This window comes from Amblyomma maculatum, unplaced genomic scaffold, assembly GCF_055883805.1.
Source record: "Amblyomma maculatum isolate TAMU_Amacu unplaced genomic scaffold, ASM5588380v1 scaffold_15, whole genome shotgun sequence".
NCBI classification, from domain to species: domain Eukaryota; kingdom Metazoa; phylum Arthropoda; class Arachnida; order Ixodida; family Ixodidae; genus Amblyomma; species Amblyomma maculatum.
In genome coordinates, this window is record NW_028146740.1 from 12,066,967 (window position 1) to 12,079,754 (window position 12,788).

Sequence of the window (12,788 nt, forward strand, 5' to 3'; positions counted from 1 at the left end):
CAGTGACCTTCGTCGTGGTCGTGGCTGGCCATTGCTGTTAGGTCAGGCAGGAGCCCGGCCAAGCGTCTGCTTCGTGGATGATGTTCGGTAGGTTCCAGGACTATCCCGCACACTCCACCAAGTTGTTATGGGGAAATTGGTTTAATGTTTACAAAATATACGGGAGATGCATGAAATCCAGGCACAGTCTAAGTAAGACTTGTCCCGGAACGAGTCCACGCGCATCCGCTTCGTCCTCCTCGTTCACATGCACCGCGCGGCGCAGCGTAATTGACGTGACAATGTTATTGCCACGTAGTGGTGACAAGCCACAAATCAGGACATTGGCGTTGCACTTGACTGAAACACTTAACTGGGCTGACGTGCGTCCGCAAAACCACTACGAATCAGCGGCGGCGATAAAAAACAATCCTGGCCGTCCGTCGGCTAAGAATGCCCTTTTACCTTGTCAGCTCTCAATTTAAAGGCCGCGAAGAAAGATCGAGATAAAAGTGAAAGATGCCTGGCATGTCCTGGAACATCGCAGAAACACATGCGCGTGCCTGGAATCTTTCGAGGTACATCTCGAAGCATCTTCTGCGACAAAGGAAATAATAAAGCCGCGCCTCGCGACAATTAGCATGAACAAACAAAAAACGTAGAATTGATACGCATGCCAGAATCAGAGTGATAAGGCGGCATGCAAGCGTTGTTAACAAGACAACAAATAGAGCTTTGAATGCCTCGCGGCATTACTCCCCACTTAAAGAAAACATCGCCTCGATGTTCTAAAATAAACAAAGCAACATTGCTAAGTTTAAACACCACGGATTCTTTAACGTGCGTAATATGGCTTCAGACGAACATGTAAAAATGTATATGTGCGCGTAGCTGTTGCGATGCTGCATGCTGTATCATCGGGAATGAATTCATAGTCGAGTTGTTCGACGCGGCGAACGATTTTATTACGCCGAAAGCATCGACGCAACAACTTTTCACTTAGTCCGCGATGGCGAATTGGCGTCCATGCCAAGACTTGGTCTCCGGGCTTGTACTCTGCGTGGCGGCGTCGCAAGTTGTATCGTCGGGTTCGGTGCGTTGCTGGTCTTTAATGCGCTGCAATAAAAAGCTGCGCTAACGGGACAAGGACGAAAGAAAGCCTGGACGCGCATAAACGCAGACTGACAACTTTATTTCGTGAAGAAAACCAAGGAATAAGTGATCTTCGCTACTATCTAATTGTCAAAAGAAACCAGCGCGCGAACAAGTGGCGTACACTAATTCATCACAAAGGAGCAAATTTCTACTGCAAAGAAGAAAAACTTAACCAGGGTTGGCCCACTGAAAACCATAAATTCATTCAATCTCAACGATGATCAGAAGCAAACATCAAAATAGGAATGCTGTTAGGCCCGATTATAAATCAGCAACGCAAGGCAAGACCCAAAGGCAAAAGTAACCAAAGTAAAACAGAACACCATCTCAAGGCTGCGTCAAAGAAAAATAGTGAACAAAAAGCCAGGTCACACAAGAACCCCGTGAAGCTGAGACAAGAATCGCCCGGAACTATAAATACAGTGAAAAAAAAAAGCACCAAGTCAGAATAAAACCAATTTTCAACAGCAACATCACAAACAAAAACAAACAAAAAAACAGAACAACACGCGAACCTGTGACATTCCACCGTATTTGAACCGAAGAAAAGCGGTACCTGACCTAAAATCAAACAGGTCTTTTTTATTTTTTCAAAAACAAATGACGCATTCAAGGAAGGACCAAAAAACAAACGCAGACACATTATGAAAGAAGGCCAAAGCAGAACCTATAAATTTCCTTCCAAAAACGTAAATTCTTTATCCGACAAGGAAACAGAAGGCTTGCTAACGCAAAGGCTTGTAGTGCAATGAAGAAAGTTTCAATGACGAGGCGCTCCAATTTGTCTTTCGACCTTGCCAGAAACTTCGTATCCTCAAAGTAAGGCACTCATTCCCGTTTGTTCTCTTTCTTGCAGTCAGCCAGTGCTCGGCCAAGAACCCTCTTTCATGTTTCTACACATTCAACTTGTGCTCTCTTGTTCTATCATTGAAGCATCTAGCGGTTGGGCCTATTAACTTTACCACAGCTCAGAGGAATGGGGCATACTACACCAGTAACACGTTCTGCGAACTTATTCTTTTCATGTTTGATGGTGCAGGGAAGCTTCCTATACTCATTGCGGACACCTTTGCGAGTTTGCAGGGGATATCTTTCCAGAATTCAGCCGGGGGGTATGCGGGTACCTTCTTGGAGCTGATTGGAGCCTGCCTAAAATCAACTGTTGCTTCCCATGAAGGCGTATTGTATGTACCAACGAGTGGTGAATTATAGGGTTGCACCTGCACTGAGCGAAGCATACCTCGCCGCATCTGACAGTAGGATTCAAACAGCAATGAAAGAAAAGGCTTTGTCAAGATTGTCCGATATGTTGACGACGTTTTGGTGCTCTGTGATCTAGAGGAAGGAAAGGCGACAGATCAACTAAGAGACATAGCACTTAGTGTGTGTGAAGAAAGTTCTAAGATTCACCTGAGAGCTTCCAAAGGATGGTACTTTGCGCTTCTTTGATTTTATCCTCGAATTCTTACCAGAGCACTTATGTTGGAGTTACCAGCCTAGAGCGAGTAAGCAGTTCGTTCCATATACACCTCAGCATTCAAAGACAGTAAAACGAGATGTTGCGACGGCTGCGTTGACGTCCGCTCTTAACAAGTCCTGCCATATCAGAGAAAGCTTTTTATCCCACACTGAGAGGCTTCTGGAGGCAGGGTTTCCTGAGTATTTCCTGTGCAGCATAACAGAAAGCCTTGTGCTTGCGAACAAGTGGAGGAAACCAAAAGAAGACTTTACACAAAGAAATAAGCGGTCAGTGGTACCATATATTCACGGAATAAGCCATAATTATATGAAGATTGGACACAGACATAGCATCCGGATTTTTCCTACGGCACCAAACAGAGCAAAAGGCGCGGGTGAATAACCAGGAGTTCAAGTCTAGATGCCAAACTGCAACACCGAACAAGGCACTCCGATTATAGCCACGGGATTGTCTATCAGATTCCCTTACATTGTGAGAAGCAATACATTGGACAAACAGAAAGATGTATTAATGACAGAATTCGAGAGCACGCTGGGGCAGTATCGGAGGATTACGGCACAAATCTCGCAGTGCACTGCAAAGACTGCTTTATTTTGCAGACCAAAAATATCCAGCTGACCTTCACAATGTGAAGGTTTTGAGAAGAAACGAGGACAGGTTAGCAACGAAAATGTTCGAAGCATGTGCCATCAGGAACTCGGGAGACCGATGTGTTAGCACACCTGCAGTGGTACTGCTGAAAAAGGAATTATATTTTTACGCTTACCGGCAGGACAAAAAAGTTAAGGAAAAAGTTAGCTGCAGTGGTAAAGTGAAACGCGAAGATGACGTGTGGATTCAGATTTAATATAGTTGTCAGTGCAGCGTTGTTCTTGAGTATGTACGTGTTTCGTCTGTTTTGTTGCCTGCTCTGCTGCCTTCTTTGAAGAAGCCGCTTTCCATCGCGCTACCTGTTAACTTTTGAATCTCTCTGCGCGTCAGCGCTATCGACGGATCGCTAACGCATTCCGTGGAACAAGCCCGTGCCACTTCGTATGCTTCGAAGATTATTTTTTCACGCCGGCCTGTGAAATGCCCGATAATAGTGGGATTCCACTTTCATTCCCACCTTCCTCCCTTCCCTTACGGCGCAGTTCGGGTGTCCACAGAGCAAGTGTGACAGTTACTGCGCCTTTCCCTTCCTGTGAACCAATTTAACTTAACTTTTAACTTATCTTGAGGTGCATTTTTTCCAGCTATTAAGGTGCTTGGCGAGGTTGCTCAGATCGTGAATTTTGCCGCAGTTCCTTTGATGTTCCCCCAATCTTATGTGTATACATATTTCGGTCTGGCCCTCATTTTTCTTGCCGCAAGACAGAGGAAGGCTGTACACAACACGCTTATCACAGTTCCTGATCTTCTTTTGATGGACCATTCCGCATGTCGTGCTAAACCTTCTTTTTTCTATTCCGGAAATTAACTTTTCTGCACATTAAGATTAGTTTTAGGGGGGCTGGAAAGACAACGGGGGTTTCATGCTTTGCTGCAATTTGCTAAAGTCGGTGCGATGCCTTGTGTACGTATGATACAACAACCTGCCTCACCCTTTCTTTTTCCTTCATTATCCCATTTTCTGGCCTGGTTACCTCTCTGATCAACTTCTCCGCTATTGACCCAATCAAATGTTTGGGGAATCCATTTACGGCCACTCTGCTAACTTGCAGTTGTACACTTCTTCCCACTTCTTGATCATAAAATTTCTTAACACACTGTCGGAGGAATGAGTATGCTCTACTTGTTTTTACAAGCTTAGTCATATCTTATTATTGGCTTTCCACCTTTAATTCGGTACATTCGGCATGTATGTTCGGGATACAAGCGTAGTTCGATGTCGTGGGACCTGATGCTGGAGTTTTCCAGCATTTTATGCGTAAATTCAAGACCTGCGAACACCTTTCTAAACTGCTGTGACACAAGATCAATATCTAGTGACCTGACCACACGGTAGGGCAAACAAAGTAGAAAGTCGTCCAAATACCAAAAGCCCACTAGTACCTCTAGCTCATTTTTCAGCAAACGGTTGCCTGTCGTAATGTACAGATTGGAAATCAAAGGGGCTATGCATAAGCCTATGCAAATTCCGTTGCGGTGGCTCGACATCATGCTCGACAAACATCGAAGCCATGCACACATGCAGTAATTCTAGGAAACCACATGCACTAGTTCCACATGGTTTCTCGAATTTTTTATCCCCATATTCATCTATGCTCTCCTCCACAGCTATATTGCGGCTTTCTGTGGAATGCTTAAAACATGTCTAGCATCGATGAATGAGCATTCTACAGATTCATTTTGCATGACAAAGGCACTCATTTCCTCCGAGTGTGGCACCATGAATGGGTCATTGATGCGGAAAAGTTGGGGGAAAATTTTGGAACACTGAAAGTGCATTATATGCCGCATGAAGTGGCTCCAAAGCAGACCCCCTGGGTTCAACACTTTTGACAAAGACTCTCGATATGGTACGCGTACGTGATGCCTGAGCACAACATTGCCGCGCCCACGGTAGCTGCGCCGGCGTGGGCGCTGCGAACGTGCGATAGCATCCCCGTTAAAGTCCCGTTATCAGCTGATCCAGAGACTCTTGTCTCCGTTTGCGAATGTTGAATAATGATGATGACAACAGTGGCGACATCTGGCGGCGGCGGCTTGGGGTACTAGGTGCAGCACTCACCTTTTGGGCAAAGCGAAAAATTATATGTTCGCACCCGTTTGCTATCAGTCATTATGCTCCTGATACAGAAAAGAACATCTGGTGCGTTTGTTAGCGATAATATTGTAGCATGCGTTGACGACAAAGCGCATGCGTTGGCGCTTCTTTGTCGTCAACGCATGCTACAATATTGCAAGATTGTTTTGCTTATTTCCTGAATTCGAAATTTATAAGTTCCCAGCAAACTATTTTTACAAATTATCACAGCGCAAAGAAACCGGGCACGAGAAGAAGACAAGGCACAAAACTGGAGGGGCACTGACTACCAACTTTATTGTACATGAGGCCGAAGCAAGAATACCTCAGTAATCTGCAATTTGCTGATGACATTGCTTGCTAAGTAACTCAGGGGGTGAACTGCAAAGAATGTTTGATGACCTTGACATAAATGCGAAAAGGTAGGCTTGAAAATAAATATTGAGAAGACTAAGGTAATGTTTAACAGCCTCGGGAATGAACAGAAGTTTACCTTAGATAGCAAAGCACTGGAAGTAGTAGAAGAATTGATAATTAGGACAGGTAGTAACCACATATCCTGACCATGAAAGGGAAATAACTAGGCGAATAAGATTGGGATGGAGCGCATTGGCAAGTACCCGCATATTATCACTAGAAGCTTACCGGTATCGCTCAAGAGGAAAATATGCAACAGTCGCATCTTACCATTACTCACCTATGGACTGAAACGTGGAGGCTAACGAAGAGGGCTCTACTTAAGCTGAGGACAACGTAGAGGGCTATGAAGTGCAAACTGGTAGGGGTAACATTAAGAGATAGGAGGCGTGCGGAGTGGGTCAAATAAATAACTTGGATTATAGACATTGTACTGGAAGTCAAGAAGAAGAAATGGGCATAGGCAGGACATGTAGCGCGAAGAAAGAATGACCGATGGTCAGTTAGCGTAACAAACTTGATTAAAAAGAAAGAAAAGCGCAGCAGGAGGTGACAGAAAGTTAGGTGTGTAGATGGGGTTAATAAGTTCGCAGTGGTCAAGTAGATGCAGCTCTAGCACAGGACCGGCATAATTGGAGAAATATGGGTGTGGCTTTTACCTTGTAGTGGGTATAGTTCGGCTGATGATGATGATGATGAACTTTGCGGCAAGGTGTTTGACATGCGGTGCGTGCTGTTACAATCACATGCGGTCTGGTTGTGGTTTTTGTCTCCATTATAGTTTTTGTTATTGTATTTAATGTTGTGCATTCAGTATACACCCCACCGGGGTGGTGCAGTGTTAAGACGCCCGACTACTGTGCCAGAGTTCCCGGGTTCGAACCCGACCACGGCGGCTGCGTTTCGATGGAGGCGAAACGAAGTGGTATCCGTGTGCTGTGCGATGTCAGCGCACGTTAAAGATCCCCAGGTAGTCGAAATTACTCCGTACCCCTCCACTACGGCTCCCCTTTCTCTCTTTCCACTTTCACTCCCACCTTCCTCCCTTACCTTACGGCGCGGTTCAGGTGTCCACAGAGCACGTGTGACAGATACTGCACCTTTCCCTTCCTGTGAAACAATTGTAAGGACGCATGTGCGCTGTGCTCCCGCCCGTTTTTTTGGCAAGCAGCAGTTTTTACGATGTGCCGACTGTGCGAAACGTGTTCACACGAAGTGCGTCACCTGGACGGATGACGAGCTGCAACTTCTGAAGTCCGGCTCTCGGCCATTCTTGTGTAATTTGTGTGCGTCGTCGTCGTCTGACGGTGTTAGTCTTAGCGACGGTGGTGCTAGAGTCCCTGGTGCCCCGCTCCTGCCCAGCCACCCGACCGGTTTTCCCCCTTCAGCCGCGACCGGCGAACATGGCGGTGAGTTTGCCTCGCTACGGGCTCTCCTCCTCGACGCGCTTGAGGGAATCTCTTTTCTGAGCGATGAGGTTGCCCAGCTACGGGAAGAGAACGAGCGCCTTCGTGTAGAGAACTCGCGGGCTTTCGTACAACAAGCCGAGGTTATCGCCTCTTTACGTGCCGATGTTCGCGGCCTACGCCAGGAGCTTGTGCGGTGCGCTGCTTCGCAGTGTGAGCGTCCTCTCGTCGAGCGTCCTCTTGTTGTCTCCGTGGGCAATCCTACCCGTGAGGAGCAGCCATCTGTGGACTACTCCGCCGCTCTTCATCGAGGGATGACTCCTGGAGATATTCCCTGTTCATCTTCTGCCTCTGCTCCTCGCCGTGCGGTTGACTTACCCAGTGAGATGAAGAAGCACCGAAGTCGAGCCATTACTGGCGCATCGAGCTCATCTGTCCTGAACGTTGCCATTTACCAAAAGAAGCGTCCGAAGACTATTTTCGTCTCTAAACTCAGTCCCGATACTACATCGGTAGACCTTACCAACCATCTAAAATCAGTGAATATTACTCCCATTTCCTGCCGGCAGCTGAAAACAAGGTACGACTCCTACTCGTCCTTCCATATTGAAGTTGATGAAGAATCCTACAGTAAGCTTGTTGAGCCTTCGATGTGGCCGATGGGTTGCATATACAAGGACTTTCGTGGGAAGCTTTACGACGATATGCTTCATCCCTCTGAACTGACGCAAAATTGCAGTGGCCCCTAATTTGGATATCTATTATCAAAACGCCCGAGGTCTTCGGACTAAGGGATCAGAATTTTTTTCTAGCGTCTTGTCCTCTTGTTATACCGCTGTTGTGGTTACCGAAACCTGGCTGTCAAGTGATATTCCTTCCAATGATTTCTTTCCAAATAATTACTCTGTTTTTCGTAGCGACCGCCCTGAAACAGGTCCCAAATCAAGAGGAGGTGGAGTGCTCATTGCTATTGACAGTTTTGTGAAGCGTGTTCGACGTTCCGATCTGGAAACTGTTGAAGAATGTGTGTGGCTCGAGCTCACTTTAAATCGACATGAAAAACTTTTACTTGCAGCTTTCTACATTCCTCCGAATCTACCTCCTTCAGCCTATGATGATGTTCTGCTCTCAATCGAACATGTTATAACCCGTCATAGCAAACACAAACTTCTTATTTTAGGTGATTTTAATACTCCTGGTATCAACTGGAACTCACTTATTTCTTCTCACAACAATCATTACATATTAAGTAAGTGTAACGCTCTACTTGATTTCATAGCCTTTAACTCTTTGCAGCAACACAATTTCATTGAAAACTGTTGCGGTAATATTCTTGACATCTGTCTATCGAATTTTGAAAGTGTTCGAGTCTCGAGTTCGGACATACCGCTGACTCGCTGTGACAAATTTCACCCTCCGCTTCTAGTTACTACTGCTGTCTCTGCCTCACCTTCTACTAACTCAGATCGGGTGGGGAATTCGCCCCGTTTCGCGTATGCACGTGGTGATTATGTCGGTCTTTTCAATTTCTTCTCTTCCGTCGACTGGTCCCTTTTAAATGACATTAATGATTCAGATGGACAAGTCAGTCGCTTTACAGAAATAGTTCTTGATGGTATGCGTCGGTACATACCTTTGCATACTCCTACGCGTAGGAAGTTCCCTTCCTGGTTTTCAAGGGAACTAATAACGGCGTTAAAGCTCAAGGAACGGGCCCATCGTAAAGCGAAACGCCCTGGGTTTCACAATTGGGCAGATGAGTTTCGCCGTGTGCGTTCTCTTTGCAAACGCTTATACAAGCGGGACTACGACTCCTATCTTGAGTCTTTAGAGAGGTATGCCTCAAATCGTCCTAGTCAGTTCTGGCGTTACGTTCGCAAGCGTTCCATTAAATCAGATTTAAGTATCAGCTTAGTTGACTCTCAGGGTTCGGAAATTCGGGATGTTGCCGACAGTTTTGCACAACATTTTTCCTCCGTTTACAAACATCCACATTGTGATTCCGTTTGCCTCCCATCTGGTGCACTATCTAATTCCATTCTCTTTGACGAGGAGTTGATAACTGAGAGTCTTAAGCGTCTGAGACCATCTTTGTCTCCTGGACCTGATGGCATTCCAGCTGCCATAATAAAAGCCTTCAGTTATATCTTCGTACCAGTACTGACTGCCATATTTAATAACTGTTTAAAAAATGCTGCCTTTCCTCGCGTGTGGAAAATGGCACGCGTGTTTCCTGTCTTCAAGTCTGGAAACAAAACTGATGTTTCCAATTATCGTCCGATTTCTCTTCTATGTGCAACCTCTAAGCTTTTCGAATTAGCTTTGCACCGCGTACTTTCCTTCCATCTCAAACATATCATAGTACCGAATCAACATGGCTTCATGTCGGGTCGCTCTACTTCCACCAACCTAGTCACGTTTATGACGTATGCCTCTGCAGCAGTCCTTCAGAGGGGTCAGGTTGACACTGTGTACTGTGATATGAGCAAAGCTTTCGACGTTGTTACTCACTCACTACTTCTTGAAAAACTTCTACTCTCTGGCGTTGAAGTCTCTCTCGTAGCCCTCCTACGCAACTATCTCCTTGATCGCTTCTGCTTTGTCAGTGTCAATGGACAGACTTCTTTCGTTTACCCTGCAACGAGTGGAGTTCCTCAAGGTTCAGTACTAGGCCCGCTTCTCTTCTCCGTTTTTATTAATGATGTTTCCTCGGCGATAAAGAACTCCTCGTTTCTTCTTTATGCTGATGATATAAAAATATTCAAGGTAATACATTCTTTTCAAGATTGCGTGTTGTTGCAATCGGACATATCTGCTTTTTCTGATTGGTGTGCGATGAATCGACTTACCCTCAATTCTTCCAAAACTAGGGTTGTGTCCTTTACTCGTAAAACACATAGCTTTCTCTACCATTATTCTGTCAATTCTGTGCTGTTGGATAGGGTTGATGAAATTAATGACCTTGGTGTACTTTTTGACCGCACCCTCAGCTTCTCCTCTCCCACTAAACGCATTGCTCAGCGGGCTATGCGCACACTCGGATTCGTTTGCAGACTTTCGAGAGAGTTCCATACTCCACTTCCGTTCCTAAAACTGTACCTGTCCATATGCCTCCCGGTCTTGGAGTATGCGTCGGTTGTTTGGAATGGCACTTGCAAATCGAACTTGGACAAGGTTGACAGAGTACAAAAAAAATTTTTACGGATATTTCATTATCGCTTTCCTTTCGCAACTTCCCCCTCTCGCTCCACCAGGAGCGCCCAACTGAATCTTCCTTCCCTTCACTGCCGTCGTATCAGACTTGATATCATATTTCTGTACAAACTCCTTCATGGCCACATTATGTGCCCTCAGCCCTTAGAGTACATCCTACTGCGCGTTCCGCGAAAGAGCATGAGGGAATTCAGACCATTTCAGGTTTCTCCTCTTCATTCCCACTCCCCTCTGGACAGGATGCAGTGGTTATTTAACTCTTTTTGTCCTCACCTTGACATCTTCCAAAACTCGCTCTGTTCATTTACATTGGATGTTCGTAGCGTTGTATTCTAAATAGTACTTTATCACATATAACTCCCACTTTCTAGCCTTAAATTGTATTTACTTCACTTTTTGCTTTTTCTCCTGTTCAATGCTGTCTGTATCTTGAACTACTTTTTATCCGTTTCTTGCTTATATTTCAACTTTAAACTTTATATTCGAATCTTACTGTCCCTTGTTCAATTTTACTTCTTTATTGTATTATTCTGTATTTCTAGCCTGTGTTTTAAGTACCATGCACTTGTTGCGCCTGGAATGGTTGTTCATTTTATGTATATTTCTATATTACTATAATCAATGTCAGTCATCTGTTTTTTTTTTTCTCTTCTACCTACCGTTCTTTTTTTTTTTTCTTTATTTCCTGGTGTGCTAAAAAATTCTCTCACTGTGTATATAAGTGATGATACTCATTGTTTGCTTAATTTCCGTGACACTTTTCGTCTGTTTCATTTCATGTATTATTTATTTCTTTTTTTTTGTGTTCTCTCTGTGTGTGTAAACATGTTTGTGCTTTTTCATTTTTTTTTTTGTGCTGCAGCACAAAGACCACATGGTTGTTCCTGCGCACATTAAATAAAGATTGATTGATTGATTGATTGATTATTATTATTATTATTATTATTATTCAGTATTCTGGTTGGACTGGATGTCTTTTAGCACAAGCGAGATGACTATCTTATAGTATTTGTAATTGTATTTCTAACAATAAATTAAGCGTCTGCATAGGTTCCACTGGGCATCATGTCGAATATACACTTCAAAAATAAATTACCCATTTTCCCATTTTACACCTAAAAGGTTTTATCCAAACGAGAGGACAATTGCTGCCAGCACGAATTAGATGGCCACCCATGTCGAAATATAGCGCATACTGTACGCAGTCGCAAGAAAAAAAGCCATTTCAAGCAAGGGACCATCATATATGCTCCAAAATCAAGCGAGGGTATTAGAAGCGCCCACAGAAGCGCCCCCCGTACCGGTGCTGGCCCTGGCGGCCGCGCCATGTGTAACAATCCCACTGAGTATTCGCTCCCCACCATGGTTTACCCATCTCTATAATGGTATCCTTTCAAACGCTAAATTTTAGCTAATATCGCTGGCAGCATGGCTCTTTGCTCGCATTTGGTCCCTAGTCGAAAAGCCATATTTGGAAAGTAGCTTGCCTAATCACGATATACCTGTGGGCAGGGCGGCGTGTTTCACGACCGTGCGCACCTTGTGGTAGGCGCCCGTGTACTGGTCGTAGTCAGCCGGCCGGTAGAAGATCTAATCCACTTGTTCGAGACTCACCACCACATTGTTGCGGTAGTTGAACCATTTGCCTGCATATCCTCTCCTGCTTAGCACTCACGTGGCATTCAGCGATATTCACATGCAACCGACAAAGTTATCATTGCATGCCTCGACCGTTTGCACTGGACCAGGAGGGGGCCAAATTGAGGCAGTGTGTGCCCTCAGGAACTGAGCCGGTCAAACACCTGTGCTCTGCAAGCACTGGTGTAAGTACACTGCACACAGACAGAATACGGTGTGCCCCACTGTTTATTTGGGCGCAGAGCCACCTGTCATAAGCATCAGCCATGGACATACTTTTCGCCGCAAGACAGCTGCATAGTATACCCCTCTCTGAATTAACAACGAAGCCAGGAAGGCCACTCACCGCTGATGTGGAACACGGTCCCAGGCTGGTTCACATACTCCTGGAACATGTGGAACTTGAAAGAGGCCGCATGCAAACCTGACCGCTTCATGTTCACATCGCACACAAAGTGCAGGACGTCCTAGTCCTGCGGCAGGAAAAACACTGTGGAACCTTGGTAACTGAGCCTATGAGAAATGCGGGGGTGCACCGACAGCATACGACCGCCATACGTTTTCTGCCTCCACAGAAACGTGGTCAGAATCAAACCCAGGTCTCCCCTTCATGACTGCGCTGCAGTGGTGTACGCTAGGACGAATTTATAACTGCGTGTTTAAGTACTAAGAATATGTCGGCCGCTCATTGCAAAGACACTGCGGAAAGAAGACACGAGTGAGACAGCGAAAGGGGCAGGTGCACACTACCAACTCCTTGAATACATACCCT

At 45.3% G+C, this 12,788-nt stretch overlaps 1 protein-coding gene across 2 annotated transcripts in view; it reads left to right on the top strand.

Moving 5' to 3' along the window:
* The window catches only part of LOC146172046 (uncharacterized), a 277,444-nt gene that overhangs the window by 114,482 nt on the left and 150,174 nt on the right, over positions 1–12,788 (top strand). The window lies entirely within an intron of this gene.